Below are 24,897 nucleotides of genomic sequence, written 5' to 3' on the forward strand. Positions count from 1 at the left end.
ATAACTGGCCAGCTGCATTATGAAAACCAACGCCGATAAACTCGGTATCGGTGTTCATAACCGGCAGACCGACAGTAATCGCAGGGTCGCGTTAGCTAGCATGACCCCCTAATTTGTTTATTGCATGGCGCCCCCCTTGCAGGTGCCATGCACATGTTAAGAAAGCGGGTGCTGAAGTCAGTGTCTGCTTTCCACATTTAATATTGCATCGGCCCCAGTGTATTTCATATTCTCCGTTTTTTAGTTGGAAAAATTATGGAAAAGATTCATTGATGATGCTTTTGTTTTATTGTCTGGAACAGAGGATCAATTTTTGAGTTGTCACAAATGGTTAAACAGTTGTAATGATCACACTCATTTTGCTTTACATTATGATTTTTCACAAATACATTTTTGGATCTCGTCATTATTCAGACCCAAGAAAGAAAATTTGAATCAGTGTAGCATAAGGGTACTGTTAGAAATAGTTTTTTGCATTCCAATAGTTCTTATCCTCTTTCTTTGAAGAAATGTTTACCAGTGTCACAAATTTTAAGTTACAGGATAAATTGTTTTAAAATACAAGAATATAAGGTGGAATCTAAAATTTTCAGTAAAACATTATTTGATCAGCGTTTCCCCTATCCTAGTTTAAAAGTGCACATAAAGGAGCATCGTATAGTGATAAGGACAATTTGCTCTGGCCATATAGTAGTCATTCTTCAAAGATAGCATTACCTGCACGATTAAATTTTCACCATTGTCAAAAAATATTGCCTCTCTTCATCATAGTTGGGAAACAGTAAAAATGTTGCATTTTTTTTAAGACCTAAAGTTGAGAATAGCATTCTCTCTTGCAAAGAAGTTAGGGGAGCATCTTTCTCCTTCACGGCTACCGTTTTCTTCAGGCCACTTTAAATGAAAAATCTGTGGGTCACTTTAAATGTGGCCAGTATTTGGCATGCAAAAATATGATCCAGTTAAAGGGATTCTAGCATCCCACTACTGGCTATATCTATCTGCTAAATAACTTTACCACATGCTCATCGACACATTGTTTATATCACATTATGTTCGTGCAATAAGATTTTTCATGGGGGAAGACCACACAAGCCTTACGTACTAGATTATGAAACATTGATGTCCAGTTAAACAGAAGAAAGCATGCACCCTCAGTTGAATATTTAGTGGAATTGAATCATAGTTTTGAATCTTTTAGATGTTTTGCTACGTATTTCATTCCAATTCATTTGAAGGGAGTAAATCGGGAACATGCTCTATTTCTGCAAGAGCAAAAATGAATTTATATTCTACTTTTTGGCGCTTCAGACTAGATTATATTCAGGTACAAAATTTTTATGGACTGAACGTATGTGTTGAATGGTTTTCACTTATTTGATTTTTTAAATAAAAATGTTCATTGTTCTTGGAAAACATTCTAAAAGCATGCGATAAGCCTTTGATAAATGGCCCCTAAAGTTAGAGAAAAGGAATTTCTCCGTTTGAATTTTGTAAAACCTGATGTTTAGACGTAGTATAATAGTTAAGATCTACCAGAGTTGTGAATGTCATGTCATTTGAATAATACCAAGTGATAGTGGCTGGAGAAAATTAATGTTAACATGTAGTTTAATTATGCTAAGATGCAGTTTGAAGAAATTTAACTAAGCCCTTATGCAGCTACATGAAAAGTTGGCCACCTTGGCATTTCTAACAGTCTCAGCATCTTTCAGTAGATCCTCTGGTGGAAGGAATTTTCATTTTTACAAGTCGTCCTAGCAATTTTCAAAGCTGTAACAAGATAAAAAATGTATTTTTATAAATAAATTACTTATTTCATAAAAAGAGTCTCTCACATTCAAATTCTCATTATAAATATGGATTTTTTTTTGACCAATGATTGATGAGAAGGATCTGCCATTAGTTTTTAATATTAGTGGTTGTGATTCTGAGCTCTTTTTCTCCAATGTATTTGCATGTTATGTTATATTTTTTAGACATATAACATTTTAGTGGACTTTATTTCACATTTGTATGTGGAGTTCCATTGTTCCCAAAATATTCCTTTGAACAATCCACTTCAGCATTCAAGGAGGAGAAATGGATGGGCAGACTAAATGGGCCATATGGTATTTATCTGCTGATTCACATATCTTTTGTTATTGACTAATTCAAACATTGAAAGCTGCTCATGTTGATACAGTTTGCAATCAGTCTTGCCTTCCCTCTAATGTAGCTTGATTACTTCATTGACAAGAAAAGGTAAATTATTTGTGATATATCCAAAATCCACAAAATAGTTGACCAGTGGTGCAGAAAGAGTTATTCCTCCTTATATGGTTTTTATATTCTATAATTCTAGTTCTTATGTTTCAGTAAGTGTTTATGATTGATGGATGCATATTGCAGCTGCTTTCTAATTTGTGGTTTGCATTTTCACTGTTAACAAGGAGGCAGAGAAAAGGTAGATGATGATAACATGTTCATGAAAGTAATTTTTGGTTTCAAAATAGAGTGCATAAGACAATGCCACATAGTTGCTCATGTTATTGTCAGAAGCAGTGCAGAATACATTTGTCTTTACAATGTCATTTTTCTTCCTTGAAAGACATTTATAAGGACTTTTATATAGTCTAATTCCAATTGTGGTTATTTTATTGTTTTAAAGAAAAATTGTTGTACAATGCTATTGGAATAAATAGCTACATGCACTGATACTGATTATGTAATATATTACATTTATGAATTGTTTTTGCAGCATTACATACATGTAGTATAATTCTTCTTACATGTGCAATTGCCTTTTTTAGGGAGGTATTGTGAGAGTTTTACCAAAATCAGTTATCTCTTTTTTTTTTTTTTGTTGTTTCAGCTCAATCAAAACCATCCTCTACTGTGCTACAGTGCCAGGAGTCTTCATTTGCAACTGCCCAGGTTTTTACCAGCTTAATACCTTTCCATCTAGCCCAGCCAACACAGTCCCTGCTCAGAGGCTGCACGTTGCACATTCTTCTATTATGATTCTGGGCACTAGGTGTTGCCATTGTGAAATGGCAAAGCATATGTTAATGGCTGTAGTACATAGACCTTAGCTAATGCCTATGTTAATGTGTTTTAGTGCACATTAAACATTATTGTTAACACCTGTTAGTAGATATGACACTAAGTCTCTATGGGCCTGACTTTCAAAAGCATTTACATCCTTAAAACTGGGTTCTACATGTGTAAGTGGGCTTTTGACAATTGCTACAACATATGCAACAGGTTTTTACCCATGTTAAGTGCATGTAACGTGGGTAAATGGCTTTTGAAAATTGCTGAGATAGTATGTTACATTTACATGCATAACGTCTTTGAAAATTCACCTGTAAGCGTGTATGACAGTTAATCTCCTGGCTGTGGTGCCAAGAAGGTTTATAAGTTTTCAACACAAATATATATTTTTTCTTTCTGACTTTATAATCTTTCTAGTTTTTCTTTCTCCTCCATATTTAAATGTAATCACCTGTCTATCTCAGTTAAACACAATATAAAATAGTTTATAAAGAAACTCTGTAATGACTTCTAGTAATTGTAATTGCTTTGTTCTGTTTACTCATGCTCTGAAATATCTTGCCAGGCATCAGGAGTGTGAGACCCAAAGAAAACAGTCTCTATACTGAAGAAATCTTTAGCAAAGAGAATAGTTACAGCACAATGTCCAGGATGCATATACTCCTCCTTTAGAGAGATAGGGCAGGACAGGATCACATACGAACACAACAGAAGGTACTATTTATCTTCATGATTTTTAATCACTGAATTGCTGTCAGACAGATCCATGGATTTACTCACACTTCCCCAATGCCCTCTGCTGAAGGGAGCTTTGGATGTTGGAAACCTCTTGCCTGATGTTACACTCGATGGTCCACAAGCTGCCCCCACAAACCACCGCTCATACCTCCAGCCCCGGGCCGGCTGCGCCACGTCCCGACATGGAGAAGCATCTTCAGCATGCCATGCCACCTCCTGGTGCATAGAACGCCATCAGCCATGCAAGTGGCTGAACGATGCTGTCACCGACATGCCGCGCCTCCTTAGGCACATGCAGGCACCTCTCACCGGCACTTTTAAAGGAACCACAGCGAGAAAAACCCTGTGGCTCTTAATGACGACGTCAGCCTCAGGGATCTATAAGAAGGCAGCATTCCAGACACAACTTGCCTCAGCAACAGATCCAGCTGCTCTCTAGTAGTGCTTGTTGCTTCCCTGGGTTCCAGCTTGTCCTCAGTCCTCATCCAGCTTGTTTCCATCTTCGTTGCCCGCTTGTACTTGCTCTTGCCTACCTGCCCTGCCTACCCATCCCTCTTCTCCTTCAGAGAGATACCTGGTTCGGACCTCGGATATGCTGACCACTGCCTGCCTCTGACCATTATCTGAACCTCGGATATGCCTGACCACTGCCTGACACCGGATACGTCAGACCGCCACCTGCCTACAACCCTAGCTTACTATGGATCTCCTCTTCTGCCTCCAGTAGAGACCCCACCTAAGTCCTTCCAGTCTCAGAACCCAAACCCTCAACCTGAGGGGAACGTGAGCTGGTATAGATAATGGTCCTCCGGTCTCTGCTTTGCCTGGGTGAGATCCTACAAGGCTCCTCCCTGCAGGTAGAGCTAATCTTGCCTCGACCCAAGGGTCCACAGATGCAACACCTGGTTGTGTCAGCTCCTTACTTTTCACTTTACTGGTCATTGAAAGTTACTTTCTTTCTGGTTTTAAAAGAACTTGACATTTCAGACTAGAAATTATCAAGGCTTTGGACTAACTCCCTTCATTCCAGTATCAAGACTCCTTCCTTCACCTTCTGCCCTTTTCTCTCTACTTTCTGTATGAAAAACTCTAAAATTCTTACTTCAACATCCAGGGGCAGCTTCAGATTTTACTTCCTTTCTCCACCTTTTAAAGCTGAAGACCTGCTAAACTGCTTCCTTTTTTCTAACAGGCAGCGCCACGGATTAAAACTTTACCTCTAAGGTCTCTGATCTGCCACCTACTGGCAAAAATCACTAATCGCACACACCATACTGTAACATTCTCTGTGTTAGAGAATACATTTACCTTTTACTAAGGTAAATTTCTTTGAAGTAGAGATGAAGAGTTCCTGCAAATATGCATGTTGATTGTTATACCTTTTCAGCATGGCAATTTTCTTTGTATTGGGGAAGAAATTATATATGGTGCAACGGAACCTTGAGTATTGTGTGCAGTTCCGGTCATCTCATCTTGAAAAAAGACATAGAGGAACAGGAAAAGATGCAGAGGAGGGCAACAAAAATGTTGAAGGGGATAGAATGGCTCCCCCTATGATGAAAGGCTACACAGAATAGTGCTCTTCAGCTTGGAAAAGAGATGGCTGAAGGGAACATGATAGAAGTTTATAAAATCATGACTGGAGTAGAATGGGTATCGCTATGTTTGATTAATGAGAATTTGTACATGTGGTTCCACAGTGTGATTAATGATTCAATGATACCAGTTACCTTGAAAATTTGGATGTGTGTTGTACAATTTTGGAGGTTCTGCAACAAAAACATTTTGGGGGCATTTTTTGTGTGATGGAGTAGAATGGGTACATAAAGGATGGTTATTTACCCTTTCAGTTAATACTGAAACAAAGGGACACTCCATGAAACTAACAATCAACAGATTTAAAACAAATCACAGCACTTTTTCACTCGGCACAGAATCAACCTGTAGAATCCATTGCTAGAAGACATGGTCAAGGTGACTAGCATAGTGGGATTTAAAAGAGGTTTGAACAAGTTTATGGAGGAAAAGTCCATAACACATTATTAGCCAGGAAGACTAAAGAAATCTATTGCTATCCCTAGGAGTGAGTGACAAGGAATAAATCTACTTTGGGGTCTCCTGGGTACTTGTGATTTGGACCGGTCACAGTGAGATAGGGATGTGAATCGTTTAATTAATTAAATTTGAAGGGTTGGGGTGGGTTGTTTTTTTTTATGTGCCCTTTCTCCCCCCCCCCCCCCCCCCCACAAAAAAAAGATAGGAAAAGCACACAACATTTTGTGGGTTTTCCTTTCATTTTGTTAGCCCCCCAAAATGCAATGAAATAGGTAATATCATCTTTATTTCCTATTTCATTTCAAATGAATGAACATCCCTATTCAGCTTTACTCTCTCCTCACAGTTTTTGTAATTTTTTTTTTCTAGAGCTGCAGCTGATTTGTTTTCCTTTCCCTTACAGTAGTTTTTTTTTTTTTTATTTTCCTTTTTCTTCTTGTTACCATCGTCTGCTAGCTGCATGGTGGGCCTTAGTCATTGTGCAGTCTGGCAGAGCCTATTACTATCTCTTATTAAATAAATACTGCACCTGCAGTTTAGTATCTGTGCCCTCTTCTTGCTCTGTCTGTTTTAGTACCTTTGTCAGATGCTGGCAGGACTGACTGAATGCAGTCTGTGGGTGATCCGATGTGGGCTGCAGAGCCTGGGGACTCACCTGAGTTCCATGCCATTTCACCGATCGATCGGCATCAATGGAGGTTCAGACAGTGCAGAGATCGAGGACTATACTGTTCCTGTGTGGGGGTGGAGAGCTCATTCTCCACACATTCAAAGGAATAGGGTAGGAGCCTTCATGGGTAGGAGCCTTGGATGACATAGCCTCCCCTCCTGCTTGTCGATGATGGCAGTGCGTCTCCTTGTGAGAGAGGGTGAGCAGGAGCCTGGGCAAGCAGCTTGCTGCCACACCATCAGTGCCATGCACAGTAATGGCTGCCATGCACATCTGTGACCAGCACAGCGTTGATCTGATGCATCAATGTCAGGACTGTCAGGGACTAGGACTGCTACTGAGTGCCATGGTCACCTTTTGATGCCGATGAGGTGCCAGGCTGCCCTCAATGCCATCAGGGTGCGTGACTGCCCTTGATGCCATCAGGGCCTTCTGTGCCATAGGCATTTGTGGACATAGAGTCTCAATGCACCCGAGTCATCAAGCGTCTTGAGCCTCGATGTGGTGGAGTAGCAGAACTGACCTCTAGTTTCGGGGACCAGGTCTTCCATCAAGTGCCATGGTCCCCTTTGATGCCACCGGAGCCACCCACAATGTTGATGCTCTCAATGTCATCGATGCCAACAATGCCCTCGGTGCCATTGATGCCCTCAATCCCATCAAGGTGTGAGTGGTCACCCTCAATGCTGTCAAGGTATGTGGCCTTGAAGCTGCAGAAGTCCTTGATGCTGTCTTGATGCTCTCGAGTTGCATGGCCTCAATGTCATGACCACCCTCGGGGTCATCGTGGTGAGTGACCTCAATGCCATCATGGTGCAGAGCTACCCCAATACCATTCACACCATCGATGTTATCGAGGTGTGGGGCCACCATGAAGGCCATCAAGCATGTTAGCCATCAATGCATTTGATTGCCACTCTCAACAATTTCGAGCATCACCAGCAAGGCACTGGAATCACATTCAGTGCCCTGGTCATCCTTGAGGCCATCAATTGCTAGGGCTTTTGAGAGCCCTTGAGTGTCAATGAAGCCCTCAAGCAACAGGGGTTTTGGCTTTGAATGGATCGAGTGCCAGGGTTGCCATTTACTCAAGGCACTCTGGTATGCTGAGGCATCTAGGCACAGTGGGCTAGTGCCCTTGAGGCTCCTTGACGGTGTCCTGCTGTCCCCTCACTGGCCTATGTCTATCGGGCACCATGGAAGCTGATAATCATGGGGGCCCTGAGCTGCTGGGATTGGGGGCATCAGAGGCCAACTGGATTTGTGCACCATCGGTGTTAATGAGTGCTAGCAAGGCTATCGTCAGCCATAGCCTCTGGAGAGGGATTCCATTTAGCTTGCAGCATAGACATCATCTGACTGATAGATGGTTCCTCTGGGCATTGATGGGGTGTGTCGGGGCTGCAGAGCCTCTGCCTTCATGTGCCCCTGGCATCAATGGTACCACCAGTTCATCGATGCCTTCGAACACCAGGGTCTCTATTGTTGTCGCTGGGCTATTGAGGTCCACAGGCATCTGCGGCTGTGAGGATTTTTATTTATTTATTTTAAGTTTTTCTATACCGGCATTCGCGATGAATATCGCATCATGTCGGTTTACAATTAACGTGGATAGGGAACAAAAAGATAATAAATAATAGTGATAATAATAGTAATAATAGTAAATATTAAACAAGTGAAGGCTAAGGATTGCAGTAACAATAAAACAAGGGAGTTATACAACTTGGAACAGAGAAAAGAAGATAGGGTTTTAACAGAGCGAACATATATGTACATAGTGGCATTTGTAGCATTAGTGAATTACTCTGTTGGTGTAGAGTTATTAATTACCATATTAAGGCATAGTCTAAGCGATTAGTTAATGATGACTAGTGGTTCAGTTTAATGATGACTAGAGGATGACGCTGTATGCCAAACTGATCAATATTTTGTCAAGCACTGTCAAAGCCCTAGATGCAGCAGGCACCACCACTACTGTGAGCACCAGTGGACACTGTCAGATGCCACAAGACATGACTGCAGAGCACCATGGATACCGTTGTTCACCATGGGCTTCGCTGTTGTCGTTTCATGAAGGAAATGGCAGTGAATCATTTCTGACACAGTTCAAGGACTGTGTTCAACCTCTTGAAGCATTATCAGCTGCTGAAGGGGTGACACCATAGAATTCCACCCACCACGATGCTATAGCCTGATCCCCAGTGATACTGGGGATACTGTCATCACACTGTTCCAATGCACTCCACTGGGAGTTACTGTGACAGTGGAGCGCAGCATGCTTGGTCGGGTATGGCAAGGCATCTACTCCAAGCGCCTTGGGTGATGGCAGCAGGCATTCTCCCTGTCTGTGCAGTTCTCAGCCATGCTAGGGTTCTGCCATTGTCATTTCAAGGTCTCAGCCTCCTTGTCAGTTCTGCATCACAAAGCATTGGGGAGCACTGGCAAGGAAGGAGTCATCACACACTGAGTGATTTGCCTTTTGGCAACATGCATCCTTCAACTCTAGCATTTGGTGCTCAGTCCATGCTGTGCCATGGGATTCTACTTACAAGCATGGCGAGCGGGGGTCATAGGTGTGTCACTATCCATAGGATGGGACACCAATGTATGAGTACATGTCAGTGTGCTTTTTAAGCAGAGGGCTCAATTCTCCAGTTGCCCTGTACTGTATGGGTATGTGTGAGTGTGTTTCCCTCATGGCAAGCACAACAAGTTGTACAATACAAGAAGAAGAATATGTCGTTCAACCCCTTCCATGTCACAAATCCCCTTTGTGGGGAAGCCCCTGAGGCTCCATCCTTGGCAGATTTAGCAAAGAACTGGAGCCTCGGTTCTTTGCATTGGTGCATCTCCTTGTAGGCCAAGGCTGCAGTGGTTATCTGACCATTTTTGCTGGGGCCCCTTCATTGATTACCATGGGGTCCTTCCCCATCTGAGGGTAGTTTCCAGTGGCAGATTGGTCACTTCTGAACCTCAGCAATCAATTATTGTGTATGAAATCTCAACTGGAGAGATGACAAGTTTTTCGGGATTGGGAGGCCCAGATTCCTGTTGTTTTCCTCTCTCTTCAGGAAGGGAGAGATTTGACTGGGTTCCAGGGAAACTCTTATGGATTCCCTTCTAGATGCCTGGTTGTCCACCCCTGCAAAGGGTGTCCTTCATTCTCCATTTCCTGGAGAAGGCATGTCACTGTTCTTGTCTGGTGGTTGCTCTAGGTTCCTCATGGGATCTGAGAGCCAGGCTAGCGGTAGTGTTCTCCTATTTTCCACAGTAGCTCCCCAGTGAAGATTAGGGGTTTCTCCCATCCAGGATTCACCTTTGATACCTGCTGAGCTCAATGAGCATTTTTTGATAAGGACCACTATTGTCAGCCATTCTCGCCTGAGGGACCCTATCTCAGTGAGAAGGGTTCTAACCTAGCTAATTGGTGAGAATGCCTTTCAAACTATCACCATGTCCATGGCTGAGAGATTTGGGGGACAAGGGATCCCACAACAGAGGTGCTGCTGTTTGGTTGCAGTTGCTTGCAAGCTATACTTCCTCATTTTAGGGATAACCCTGTCTGCGGACAGGGGAGTCCTGGTTCATGCAACGATTGCTCCATTTACTGGACTGCGTACTTCCTTAGGGGAAGTATATGCTATCATGGCTGAGGTATTAATACCTAAGCCAGGCTCGGGACAATCTGTTCTGAGATCACCCTTACCCTGCCCTGGTACCCTTAGGGTTTCCTTGCCGGTGAAGAAATCCTGTTCGATAGGGTCTGCACTTGTGGCACCCCAGCTTCCTTTCTCTTAGTGGAGTGTTTCTAGATTTCTTCCTTGTGGAATTTGCTCTCAGTTTCAGCTGTTCCAAGCAGGCTGAGGGCTCTATCTCGGTGGGTAACTTCTTACTGGATTTGGCAGTGAGCTATTTGCTTGGGATTGAGTTATGCAACCTAGCAACTTGTGCTTACCCTAGCAGTTCAGCGGTCTGCCTCCGTGTGTTCTTCACTCCTTCTAACTTCCAATTGAAATGTCAGGGGGAGAGGAGGAAAAGCTAAGGCATTTGTGGTATATCTTAGTGTATACCTGCAGAGAAAGATACACCACATTCCCTATATTTTTTCCAAGCTCTGGCCAATACTGTCTTTGGCTTTTCTCACTTCACTAGGTTACCCAATGTGTCTTCCTGCTCACCTGAACTATCCTGTAGACAGGATGGATAGCCCTGTCCTTGACAGGCTGCAGTGTGGGTAAGCTTTAGGTCTAACATCTCCCTGTTCTGGAGTTTGGGCTAGCAATACTGTTTAGGGATTGCCTTTCATCCCCTGAAACTCTTGATTTTGTCCTGCTGGTCAGCTATGTCTGGTGCTTTGGCACATAGGGTCTGTAACAGACCCTGCCATTGCTACTGATTATTCTTCCAAAGTGTTGCTTGGGTTTTCTGCTCATTATGCCTATTAGCCAAACATGGGCACACTTCTGCAGAGACATTCTGTCCTTCGGATGTCAGTGGACCGCAGTTTCTTTCTGGGGAGTTCATTTTTTCAGTTGTCTTATAACAAAGGAAACTGTACAGTCTTCATCCAAGAGTCCTTCTCTTTTTTACATCTCTAGACTTTTTGCTGTATCCAAGAGGTTCTGGACCTACTGTCATTGTCAGGGTTTACTGATCCAAAACTCTGCTTCTAATTTTTTCTGAGATTCGAAGTATGTTTCTTGCTGCCACTCCCATCACTCTCCTGCTTTAGGTGCCACTGCTATGCATCATGGTTTTATGTCTCAAGTTTTTCTATGGTTTTTTTCTTTATAGAACCCAACTCTTTTCCCACCTAGACCCCTTTGTGGGTTAGGTGCCTCACAGGCAAAAGGGAGAGAAGTGGAACTTTCAGCATGATGTGGTTTCCCAATTTGTCCTGCTTGGATAGCTTATTGCTTGGGATTAACCCAAGTGTGAGGACTACTACCCTGCTTGTCCTCAGAGAAAGCAGAGTTGCTTACCTGTAACGAGTGTTTTCTGAGGACATCAGGATGTTAATCTCACGAAACCCACTTGCCTCCCATGGGAGTTGGTTTCTCCATGTATTAGCTATATTATGGACTGAGCGACTCTGCCTAGGGGGCAGGGTGATGACTACAGCTGTACATGCTAAGTAGGGCATGTTTGAAAGTTCTAGATTCTTTGAGATCAAAGTTATGTGCCGGGCTCCATCTGATGATGTCACCCATGTGTGAGGACTAACATTCTGCTGTCATTGGAGAACACCTGTTACAGTAAACTCTGCTTTATTTCCATGTTGTAAGTATTGTATGACTTATTAGTGTATAATCATGAGTACTATGAACCATTTCTTTGTCTGAATATGCTACTTTTGGTGTACAAAATCTGATTGCCTTTTGCTGTGTCATTCATGCTGTAATCATAATGTCTTCTATTTTGTAATTAATTGAGATATTTTACAATAATGGTGTTTCATGTCTTTTTTCCTTTTAGGGCCATCTGTATTGGCCATGCACTAGCATTTTGTAGAAAAGGTTGTTTTCTTGTTGACCTTTATATCAGAATTTGATGTTTACCCGGATGACCTTTTCAAGGATTCACCACTGAATGTGTAGATAGTGTAGTCAGTGATATAGCAATGAGTGACAGGATCCTAAACTTGTCCCTTCTTGGGAATGCCCAAGGGTAGAATAATTTGGTAAGTAAATTTCTCCAGAAAAACAGATGAATCAGTTTTAGGTGACCACTGTTATCCACACTACTGATACAATGCCCATGTAGAAAAGGTACAGTTGCAGATGCAGCAAGGTTGGTGCTTTTCCTAATTTAGAGTGATATTTTATCTAGCAGTTGCAGAAGGCTCACACAAATTACTTTGACTTTCATCTTACTATTGATGGCTGTTTGTCCTGGTGAGGAAGAGCTCAGGCATTCAACATTAACTCAAGATGTTCAAAAATTCCTATTTAGGGATTGCCTTCATGCTACTATCTGGAAAATGTTCTAGAGAAAAAGGACTAAAAAATGCTTCTTTCAAATTTCTTCTTTCCTGGCTGTAAACTAACCATTGCTTGTTAGAGTGTATATATTAACAGCAAAATGACAAGTTTGATTTTCAACTGTAACAAATCGTCAAGAATGTCTTCACAAACATAGACTCATTGTTCTTATTGATTTTAATACTCTTGTGGGCATGGATTAGGAGCAATGGTATTACGCGTGCCGTCCACAACAGACCCACGGCACGGCCCCCTCACCTTTCTTCTGCAAATCCAGCTTCTGGTTCCTCCTCATTGCCGGCAGTGGGCCACCGGCTCTGTCCTTGGGCGTCCCCTGGTGCCTCCGGCCCTACTGTGACTCCCGGTGTCCCTGGTCCTGCTGCTTTTGCTCGTTGGGCCTCTCCGTGTGGCTCGCAGAGAGACGTTGCCACATGCACCATGCCCCTCCTTAGGCGCTACTAAGGTTTAAGTAGGGACCATGGCAGGAACCTGGCCGCAGCCCCAGATGATGATGTCACTACTATTACAGCATATAAGTTCAAGCTTCGCTCCCTAGCGTCGCCTTTGCAACAGGTCTCCTCGCTGTTCGAGTACTCGTTGCCTTCAGAGATTCGTCTCACTTCCTGTGTTCCTGTTCCTCGTTGTTCCTGGTTCCAGTCTCATTGCTTCTACCCTTGCTTTGCCATTGCCTCTCTCCAAGCCCGGACCTCTGCATTACCCGACTTCGCCATTGCCTATCTCCAAGCCCGGACATCTGCATCGCCCGACCGCCATTGCTTCTTTCCAAGCCCGGACATCTGCATCGCCCGACATCACCATTGCCTCTCTCCAAGCCCAGATGTCTGCTTCGCCCGACTTCACCATTGCCTCTCTCCAGACTCAGACGTCTGCTTCGCCTACGTCTTTGACCATCTCTGTGATCAGAACTCAGCCTTGCTTGCCATTGCCTTCGGATTGCTGCCTGCCCTGACTCAAGCCTGTTCTTTGACGCCTCTTCAGCTTACCCCCTGGACGTGGTTTATTCAGGCTTTGGCCTGCTCTTGCTTGAGCGTCCCCTGTCTGCTTCAGTTCCATTGGTGCTCGAGTTTCCAGGATGCTACTTCATCCAGAGTAAGACTGTACCATCTCTCACCTGCTGTCTCTGGGCTAAACCAACTCTTCTTTTGAGGCCCACCTAAGTCCTGCCGGCCCCGGCACCCAAAGGCTCAACCTGTAGGGAATGAGGGCTGGTATAGATGAAGCTCCAGTGGCCTCTGTCTATCAGCTCACTCTGCCTGCTGATGGTGGGGACCCGTAGGTCCCCTACCTACAGGTTGCATCAACCCCACCTCGGCCCAAGGGTCCACCTCTGACACAACAAATGGGGGTACATTATTGGCAACAATGGAACAGCTTTAATGATATTGGTCACTGTGTGCTACTTTTCTGGCAGGAGCTGCATCAGGGTTATATGGAAGCTCCCCTGCTCATGTCTTTGGTACCAACTTGACCTCATCCTGATTTGTCATTGAAATGTTTGTGACATATTTCATACTTGATCAACACAAAGTGCTGATTGCAAAACTGGCCATGCCCTTCATGGGCCAAGCTCTAATTGTATCCTAATAGGATCTAACATGCAAAGTCAAAAGCAAACTTTGCATTAGCATCACTAACAGGAAGAACTCAGATATTTGTGCAAAGTATCTAAATGCATTTGATTGTTTTTCCAAAAATGATTAGTCTGATTCTTTTAATTCTGATACCTTATGGGAAGATTTAAAGTTTGACACCGATTATTGCCACAAATATTTTTGGATCAACAAAGAAAAAACATACTGTCTGGTTTGTAGTTTTTGAACATCTGCTGCTCCTACTTATAATTAAGTTAAGCAAGCTTGTTTTTTCTTTAACTTCCACAGTCAGCTAAGGATCTGTGACAGAGTGCACCAGAGAAACACTTTGTACACCTTAAAGGACTGGGACCAACTCTCTTGTCCTGGTCCACCTTAAGGCAAGGCATTCTGAGTGCGGGGCAGCTCCCCTGAGCAGAAATATAGCTTAGGATCAGAGGAGAGCAGAGGGAGCCCTGGGAAAAAGGAGAAGGCAGCTTCTAAGATTAAAACTGATATAATATCCGCTTGAACGCTTACCTCATGGGGCATCCCTGGGTCCAGGACTGACCAGGCAGGAGTTCTCCCTAGGATAGCCTCCATCGGTCTTCATCTTTTTGGTGCCTGGTGTCTCCACCTGGGGAAGAAGATGTTAATGGGTGGGATTTCCCTCTCTTCACCACAGGAAAACAAATGGGACTGTGAACAAGGCTGGCAGTATGTACAAATATATACAGATTTATTAGTCTATATAAGTATATACATTTCTACATGACTATTAACATCGCAAATAGGATATCAAATGGCACACTTATCTACTTGTGGTTAATAATCTTAGGCCACACAACTATATACATTTCTACAAGGTAGCAAGAACATGTAATAGTTGGCAATTTGGGGTTGTTGGCCCCAACAGTATACCACCATATATAATAGAAGGGACCTCTTGAGTTCCCACTTAATCAAGTGTTTTTATCCTCCCCCTTTTTTCCAAGTCTCACCCATATGAAAAGATGCAACTGGGCTGGTGGGCAGTGTTGGCCTGGGCGTCCATTGTATCTAAACTGATGCCATCTCCTTGGTTCTGCTTCCATGCTTCTGAAAGTTGTATGCCAACACTGGGGTCCTTGCCCTCCTGTGGACCTGACCCTACCTCCCTGTCTGTTTCTGGGAACTACCCCCTCTTGGAGGACCCAACTCCACCTCCTGGAATGCTGCTGGGGTTCACACCCTTCTAGGGAACCCAACTGTACCTCTGGACCTGCCACTGGAGTCTTCTTCCCAGGATACCGCTCAATATGCCCTTTGGATCCATAACCTCCTGGGGGACCACTTGATCTGCCACTGGGGTATCCTTCCTCCTATGGGAGCACTCAATCCGCCATTGGGGTCCAAAACCTTCTGGGGGACTGCTCCACCTCCAGATCTGCCACCACCCTTCGGTTCTTCTCTCTTGGTAGTAGAATTTTTCCTGGCTTGGGTTTATAGTTTAGTGTTCAGTGATTCAGGCCATCCACAGTCGCAGCTTTCAGTGATTTTAGCTCCACTAAACTCACGGTCACTTATTCACTGTTACCAATTCTGGATGGGTCACCATCTCTCAGCCAAAAGGCCAAGACCCATGCAGGACCATAGAAAGAAAATGTGTACACACCCTTCTATCCTGCATGACATTTCTTTCTGTTGTCTGAGAACTAAGTACCCAAGGGTCTGACTCCTCTTTTGGTCAGGGTGAGAATCTGTTTGCTTCCTAGGACTGTTTTGTCAGTACATTTCTCTCAAATTCCTCTCTCATTCAGAATTCTCCAATGTAGGACTTTTCCAGTCATAGTTCTGTAATTTAGGATTTTGTTATCCTTTCATTTAAAGTGATATTGCGCTGCAAGTTACCAACAGTAGTTCAGGGGGCTGTGACATGCAAATCCCCTACCTGAGACTGACTCATCTATTCAATTTTCATTTAAGCACCTTCACGTAAGGGGTCTGGCAATTAGGGATGTGCATCCGTTTTCCACGTATTTGTAATCCGCAACTTATTTTGTCCTATCTGTTAAATACGTGGGGAGGCGAAACGCATCGCGACTCCCCACGTATTTAACAGATTTCTGTTTTATTCGGCCTCCTAAATAAAAATTTAAACCCCCCACCCTCCTGACCCCCCCCAAGACTTACCAAAACTCCCTGGTGGTCCAGCGTGGAGTCCAGAAGCCATCCCTGCACTCGTTTGCCGGTTTCATCATTGCGCCGATAGCCTGTGTCACAGGGGCTACCAGTGCCATTGGTCAGCCCCTGTCACATGGTCACCGGCACCATCTTGTGCTCCTACCATGTGACAGGGGCTGACCAATGGCACCGGTAGCCCCTGTGACATAGTATGGGCAAAGGCTATCGGTGCCATTTTGAGTCCTGGCATCAGATGGCCAGCATGCAGGAGGTCACTCCGGGACCCCCATTGGACCCACAGGGACCTTTAGCCAGCTTGGGGGGGGGCCTACTGACCCCCACAAGACTTGTCAAAAGTCCAGCAGGGGTCCAGGAGCGACCTCCTGCATGCCGGCCGTCCGATGCCAATACTCAAAAAGGCGATCGGCACCATTTTGAGGGTCCGGGTCTTAAAATGGCGCCGATCGCAGATGCCAATACTCAAAATGGTGCCGATCGCCTTTGCCCTCACTATGTCACACATAGTGAGGGCAAAGGCGATCGGCGCCATTTTGAGTATTGGCATCGGCCGGCCGGCATGCAGGTGGTCGCTCTCGGACCCCCGCTGGACTTTTGGCAAGGAGGCCCCCCCAAGCTGGCCAAAAGTCCCTGTGGGTCCAACGGGGGTCCCGGAGTGACCTCCTGCATGCCGGCCGTAAGATGCCAGGACTCAAAATGGCGCCAATAGCCTTTGCCCATACTATGTCACAGGGGCTACCGGTGCCATTGGTCAGCCCCTGTCACATGGTAGGAGCACAAGATGGCGCCGGTGACCATGTGACAGGGGCTGACCAATGGCACCGGTAGCCCCTGTGACACAGGCTATCGGCGCCATGATGAAACCAGCAAACGAGTGCAGGGATGGCTTCTGGACTCCACGCTGAACCACCAGGGAGTTTTGGTAAGTTTTGGGGGGTCAGGAGGGTGGGGGGTTGTAGTTAATTTTAATTTTAGCTGGGACACGAATTTAACTCACCGTATTAACACATCGGGGCGCCATACGGCCAAATGTAACGCATTTGCGCCCCGACGAATCCGAATCACGAATGCAACGAAAACATTTTGGCTGCACATCCCTACTGGCAATGTTTTCAATCTCATTCTGAGTTTCCTGGGCTAGCAGCTCAAGTTACATAGCTTCATTGTCCTCTTTCTCTGCTGCAGTTTACTTAAATGGTAGTATGCTCTTTAACCTCCAGCTCCCTTGGGAGGTGGGTTTCACTGACCTACTGATGATGTTTTGGGGAAATACTACAAGGTAAGCAGTTTGGATTTATATTAATTACTGTGAAGAATAATCTGTACCAGAGAAGCTAGATTCCATTGTGAATCTGTCCTCCAGAAAAAAGCCACAGTTTGCATGTGCTGTTCCAGAGGACCTGATTTACTAACTTGCCCTTTTCTTATTGGAGGGGAAGTAAGGACTATTTTTAAATAAATAAGGCTTTTCTCTCATTTTATATCTATGAGGAAAAAGCTTAGCAAATGAGGCCATAAGTTTAAAGAAGTCAAGCCTATGGTCAGACAGATATCTGAGAATGCACCTAAATGTATTAGCAAGACCTGTGCAAAAAGATTTAGATCTGCTTTGAAACAGAGGACCTTCATGATACATATAATGGAATCAAGGAGGTCCTTGGCCCACCTCATATAGGACTGCAAACCTTAAAGTGAAAGATAGTATCATCTTGACTAACAGATAAGAACAACTTAACTGATTAAATAGTGCATTACAAAGATTTCGCTACTCAAAGGATGTCATTATTTGTGACTCTGATTTAGCTGCCATTCCTCAGCTTCCAATGATTCAGGAATTGACAAAACACCAATTGTCAAAGATGTAGAGATAGCAATTAAAGAGATTCCACCTGGGAAAGCAGCAGGGAATAATCAGATGCCTCTAGAATTCCTACTGGCAAGGGGAAGAAAGCTTGAGAGAACAACTATGCACTCTTTTGCGCCTGCTGGGAAGATAGTCGGTCTCTCAGATCTAAAAATGAGATGTTTCTAGTCATTTCTTCATTGAAAGATTGGAAATTAGCCAGGTCTCAAATGTGTGCCTTCTCCTGTTGTGACTAAGCTCTGAAATAATTTTATAAGACAAGCACATAGAAAAATGGAGTACCTAATATATATACAACAAATTAAAGCATTTTTAGGATGGTTTCTGGATAGATGTAATTTTAATATATTTGCTTTAGTCAGATTATATGCTATATATTTTATTCTTCAGATTTATTATTCTATTTATCTGTATTCATAGGGCCTGATTTTGAAAAGCATTTACTCACTTAAAGCTGTGCTTTACATGTCTAAATATACTTTACCCATCTAAATGGGCTTTTGTAATTTGCTGCAATATATGCCATTGAATTGTCAATAGGTTTTACCCACTTTAAGTGCACAGGGGAGCAGATTTTAAAAAAATACGCGAGCGTGTACTTTTGTTTGCGCACCTGGCGCAAACAAGAGTACGCTGGATTTTAATAGATACGCGCGTAGCCTCGCTTCCCCTACCTAACCCGCCCCCCAGCCCTATCTAACCCCCCCACCTTTATTATAAAAGTTATGCCTGCAGGCGTAACTTGTGCGCACCGGCCAGCTGCCGGCTCGTGATTCCCCGGCCCGGGAGCAGTTTCGGAGGCCTCGGCCACGCCCCCAAAATGCCCCCGGGCTGGAATGATGCCCATGGCCCCGCCCCCGGATGACGCGCCACTGCAACACGCCCCCGACACGCCCCCCCCAGGAAAGCCCGGGACTTACGCGCGTCCCGGGGCTTGTGCGCGCCGCTGCGCCTATGCAACATTGGTTCGGCACATGCAGGGGGTGGAAGGGGCAGCTTTTCGGGGGTTACGTGCATATCCTACGCACGTACCCCTTTGAAAATCTGCCCCATAATGTGGGTAAATGGCTTTTGAAAATTGCTATGATAGTATGTTACATTTGCATGCGTTATTCCTTTGAAAGTTTACTAAAAATGAGGTCTAGACCATAGATTTTAAAATATTTGAAGTTAGGAAGGACAATTTTATAACAGAATGCTTATGAGTAAATTTTCAAAGTGGTTCTGCACAGAAAATTAACCTGTATTTGTGTATATGCTATTTTATAAACATTAAAAGTATGCATGCAATTTTTAATTCATGTGCACAAAACGAGGATGGAGTAGGAGTGTTCCAGGGCAGGTCCAAGAGGAACATGCAGAAGCTGCTATTTTATAAGAGATTTACATGAATACATTAGGCAACTTATTCACACAATTTTAGACCTGCTAATTATATAGTGCAAAGGATAGAGGATTCCTGTTTGCTATTTTTGGGTGGGTGGTCTGAGTATACTTGAGGGAATTCAGTATGAAATACTAGGAGGACCTCGATGGACTGGGTGAACTGGCAAAGATATCAGCAAACTGGTGATTTCAAGTGCACGCACAGATCTGTCTCCAAATATAAATTAGAGTTTTACGCATACAGTATTAGAGGTGTGAATCGTGTGCCCTATCGTCTTAACGATCGAAATCGTCTGGCAGGAGAAGAAAATCGTGTTTGTCACGATTTTTTAGGTAAAAAAAATTGTTTTTCCGATTCACTAACAGAATATGATACAATTTGACACTTTTCAGGTCAGTTAAGGTCAGTTTAGGAATGAATATGTATTCCTATTGGCTGCCCTCTTATTTATTCATGTTACCAAGGTTCCCACTGACAATATATGGGGGATGGGAAATGGAAACAGTTGGTAGCTTGACAAAAAAAGTAATGTGATCAGTCAATGTGACTAGAACTTGTGTCCTAACCCTGATACCAGGGGTGTTGTGATCTTCCTGCACACAGTGCCCTAACCCTGATACCAGGGGTGTTGTGATCTTCCTGCACACAGTGCCCTAACCCTGACACCAGGGGTGTTGTGATCTTCCTGCACACAGTGCCATATCTCTATTAATACCAGGAGTGTTGTGATCTTCCTGCACACAGTGCCCTATCCCTATTAATACCAGGAGTGTTGTGATCTTCCTGCACACAGTGCCCTATTCCTGATACCGGGGGTGTTGTGATCTTCCTGCATGCAGTGCCCTATCCCGGTTACCGGGGGTGTTGTGATCTTCTTGCACACATCCCGGTATCAGGGATAGGGCACTGCGTGCAGGAAGATCACAACACTCCTGGTATCAGGGATAGGGCACTGTGTGCAGGAAGATCACAACACCCCTGGTATCAGGGTTAGGGCACTGTGTGCAGGAAGATCACACCACTCCTGGTATCAGGGATAGGGCACTGCATGCAGGAAGATCACAACACTCCCGGTATCAGGGATAGGGCACTACATGCAGGAAGATCACAACACCCCTGGTATCAGGGATAGGGCACTGTGTGCAGGAAGATCACAACACCCCTGGTGTCAGGGTTAGGGCACTGTGTGCAGGAAGATCACAACACCCCTGGTATCAGGGATAGGGCACTGAGTGCAGGAAGATCACAACACCCCTGGTATCAGGGTTAGGGCACTGTGTGCAGGAAGATCACAACACCCCTGGTGTCAGGGTTAGGGCACTGTGTGCAGGAAGATCACAACACCCCTGGTGTCAGGGATAGGGCACTGAGTGCAGGAAGATCACAACACCCCTGGTATCAGGAATAGGGCACAAGTTCTAGTCATATTGACTGATCACATTACTTTTTTTGTCAACTACCAACAGTTTCCATTTCCCATCCCCCCAACCATCACCTCAGTTGGAACCTTGGTAACATCAATAGATAAGAGGGCAGCCAGCCAATAGGAATACATATTCATTCCTAACTGACCTTTACTGACCTGGAAAGTGTCAATAATTTGTATCATTTTCTGTTAGTGTTCCTGAGTTTCCATTTCCATTTCCCATCCCCCCAACCATCACCTCAGTGGGAACCTTGGTAACATCAATAGATAAGAGGGCAGCCAGCCAATAGGAATACATATTCATTCCTAACTGACCTTTACTGACCTGGAAAGTGTCAATTTGTATCATTTTCTGTTAGTGCGCACTGACGGGAGTTAGTGCGCACTAATTCCCAGTTAGTGCGCACTAATACGATTTAACGATTTTTAACGATAAATCGTTAGAATTTCTATTGAATTCTGTTTCTTAACGATTTAAGACAATATTATAAGTATCGGACGACGATTTTAAATCGTTGAAAAATGATTCACATCCCTATACAGTATGTTATTTTTTTTATGTGTATAATACACTTGCATAGGTTTATAAAATAAGAAGAGAAAGTAAGTGCTTTTAGTGCATTATAGGTGTATTCAGAGCTGACATGCACAGCATTTTATAAAAAAATGTTCAGCAACTCATTGCACAGTTTATAAAATACTAGGATAAATCTCTGTGCTTCCACTTGCATACAAACAAATCCTGTAAAGCTAATAGGTTTGAAAGTTATCCTCTTAGGGATAAAGTCTCCATGTAGAAAGTACAGGCAGACTTTAGCTCGAATTTTCACAGTGGGCTTAAGCCCATGAGTCTCTTGGAAAATTAGTGAGTTCATGCAGAATGCAGTGTGGCATAAGTGCACACATTTGCACCAGCTATGGAGCATGTGTAAATGTGTATGTGTACATCTACACATATACTTTCAAAAATAGAAAGCATGGGCCTGATTTTCAAAAACATTTACATGCTAAAATCTGGGTTTTACACATGTAAATGCCCTTTATCTGTGTAAGTTTGCTTTAAAAAATTGATATAATATATAGCCATTGAATTGTGAAAAGGTTTTACATGCATTATGTGCATTTTTATGAAAATTGCTATAATATGTTACATTTACAAATTTGAATACATACTCCAAGGTTTGAAAGATGAAGATATAAAACCAAATCTGGGAGCACAGTTTTTTGTGCAGCTTGATACAGGAGATTTCAGCAATCCAACTGCTAAGAACAGTTTAATATATATGTGTACTTTTTAAATGTTTCTCTGCTGCTGATCAACTGTTATTAAATCCTTTCCTCTTGCATGATTGATTTCTTGCTTTAACTCACCCAGTAATCTTAACCAGGGCTATCCCAACTATTGGGGGGGATTTTAAATCCCCAGCACGTGGAAATCCCGGGAGATACGCTGCGTGTGCACTGAGTGCATTTTCAGAGTGGCCCGGCCACATGCGTATCTCCCAGTATGCACGGAAGTGCCAGGCAGTTAAAAAGGGGCGGGTACTTTTGTTCAGATAACCAGCATGTGGGGTGGGGAGGGTGGCAAGGGGGGAGGTAAATAATGAGAAACTGCACACACAGAAATGTGATATCAACATTTTATTCAATAATTACTGAGGCTGTTGTATGTCTTGTTGTTATATTTGGATACTATCTGCAACCACTTGTTCTGTATCTTTCTGTGGTGATTAGTAATAAAAATTTAAATTACAAAAAAATAAATAAATAAAATAAAAAGTGGCGGGCGGGTCTGGCCGGGACAGACCCATTCGCTGTCCCGGTGAAGTGTGTGAGGCAGCCAGCCGGCGCACACAGCTTACTTCTTCTCGGAGGAGCAGGTAAATTGTAAAAGAAAAAAAAATGAGGGTAGGTAGGTGAGGTTTAGGGGTCAGGGAGGAGAGGAGAGGGGACAAAGGAGGAAATATAGGTAGGGGGTTAGGGAAGTTCCCTCCCAGTCTGCTCCTTTATTGGAGCAGACTGGGAAGGAACTGGGGAAAGGCCCTGTCCCATGGATGTGTGTTTGTTAAAAAAATCCCCCTCCCCCCCGTGCACTTGAGTTGGCACCCACTCACACATATGTGCACCGATACAAAATCAGGTGCGCATGTTCATGTGGCTATTGGATTTTATAACATGTGCGTGGTTCCTGGCAGGCACACATGGCTTTGAAAATTTACCCCATATCGTTTAACAGCAAACTTTGCATATAGATAAAAAAAATTCTCCAGCTGATCTTACTTGCATTTAAATATAGCTCTCTGTTTAGAATAAAATTTTGCCCTGTTTTATTTACCATTTTTTAAACTTTTTATTTATGTATTTTCAAAAAGAATATTCAAGAATAAATTTGATACAGAAAAAAAAAAGTGGATATAGCAATAACAATTCAAATAGGCAAAATAAATTGTGGATAATAGAAATCCACATTCCAATCCAAGTCCTCAATACAAGGATCCAATCCACAGTTCTAAGAAATAAATATATAAGGAGAATATATCAGCACTTCAAAAAAAGGGACTACTATTTCAATTGGAGAACCTTTACACAAACTATCTCAGGAATTAAATGTCATCTTTTTGAGGAAACTTGTCACTTAGCAGATGAGATAACTGAGAGGGCTGAAAGAAAATATATGATATAGCTTTATATTTGATATTGCATTTACAAGGTGTCAGCTGTTGACCGGCTGATGGACTCCATTGCTCTTTTTACGGACTGGATGTCTGGCTAGGAGCACTCCCAGGCACGTCAAAAGTCCAAAGGCATTCAATTATAAAATTTCTCCACTAGTTTGACTCAAACCCGGGGCTGGCTGAGAGGCAGGTGCAGGCCCAGCCAGCAGATGCTGAGCTTGTCTTCAGCCCTTGAAGCTCAGTCTCTATATCCTAGTCCTCTGTATCTAAAAAGAATAGCCCTGACAACAAAATTATCCAAAAATAAGTCCCCAAGAAACTTAAGTCTGGCCCTACGGGCCTAATTGCCACCTCCCTCTTACCTCTGGGTTCTCGCAATTTTTCCCCAGAGATAACTCCACCCGCTTGGCAGTTTTAGCAAAGAGTTCTCAGCAAAAAGGAAAAACAAATTAAAAAACAAAGGAAAGGTTTTGAATCTGCACGCTCACCTTCCCTGGCACCACAGTTGCTGTCCTTCTTTCTCCTGCAGAGGCAGCTTCCAGTAACAAAGTCCTCCAAAGCAACAGGTAGCAAGGTCCCAATCCATCCTCCTCAGTCCCCGGAAGGAGACTGAAACTGCTCTGGCTCTGGCTCTTTTTTATAGGATGGAGACTCCTCCCTTGGTAACCAGGGATTGGTTGCTGGGGCTCCACGCTCCTTTTCCCACACCTGGGTCTCTGGTTTCTCTGATACTACAGGGGGGAGGAACCAGTGTGACTCTCTGACTCTGTGTCACCTGGTTTTTCTTCCCCTTTCCCTGGGGTTTTTGATTTCGGGGAGTTTTTGTTTCTGGGGTTTTGACCTACCTCCCCAGGCTGGTACATAGATCCCATCACACAAGTGAACTTCAACAGATAAAGAGCTGCAAGCTGTAACACCCTAATAGGGTCATTCACTAAAGCTTTATCGCATGCAAAAAAGGACTTTTCACATGTGATATAATGCTAATTGGGGGAGGGGAGGAGTCAGGGTGGGAAGGGGAGGAGTCGGGGTGGGAGGAGGTAGGGGTCGGCAGTGTCTTCGCTGCCGGTGAAAACGTTACCAATGTTATCGTCGGCAGTAGCGCACCAAATAACACCACCTTTCATGGTGGTGCTATTCGGTGCGAAAGCCGGCAGCGAAGACACTGTGGTGGTTCGAAGGCTGTGGGTTTTCGCAGGCCCGCCCCCCGTTTTTGCTGGATTCATCATTCAGTGATGAATGATGAATCCAGGCCTAAGAGGTAGATCTTTAAACAATACGCGATCGCGTACTTT

The 24,897-nt window shown here is 43.8% G+C and overlaps 1 long non-coding RNA gene across 1 annotated transcript; it reads right to left on the bottom strand.

The window, feature by feature from the left end:
• Nucleotides 1-289: 289 nt before the first annotated feature.
• LOC115086113 lies at nucleotides 290-24,203 on the bottom strand. The gene is made up of 3 exons (XR_003855083.1): nucleotides 24,091-24,203; nucleotides 14,610-14,706; nucleotides 290-1,770 (listed from the first exon to the last, which is right to left on the bottom strand). It is a non-coding gene; the product is annotated as an uncharacterized LOC115086113 (long non-coding RNA).
• Between the last annotated feature and the right edge of the window lie 694 nt (nucleotides 24,204-24,897).

The sequence above is a fragment of the Rhinatrema bivittatum genome, chromosome 2 (genome assembly GCF_901001135.1).
Source record: "Rhinatrema bivittatum chromosome 2, aRhiBiv1.1, whole genome shotgun sequence".
Classification (NCBI taxonomy): Eukaryota; Metazoa; Chordata; class Amphibia; order Gymnophiona; family Rhinatrematidae; genus Rhinatrema; species Rhinatrema bivittatum.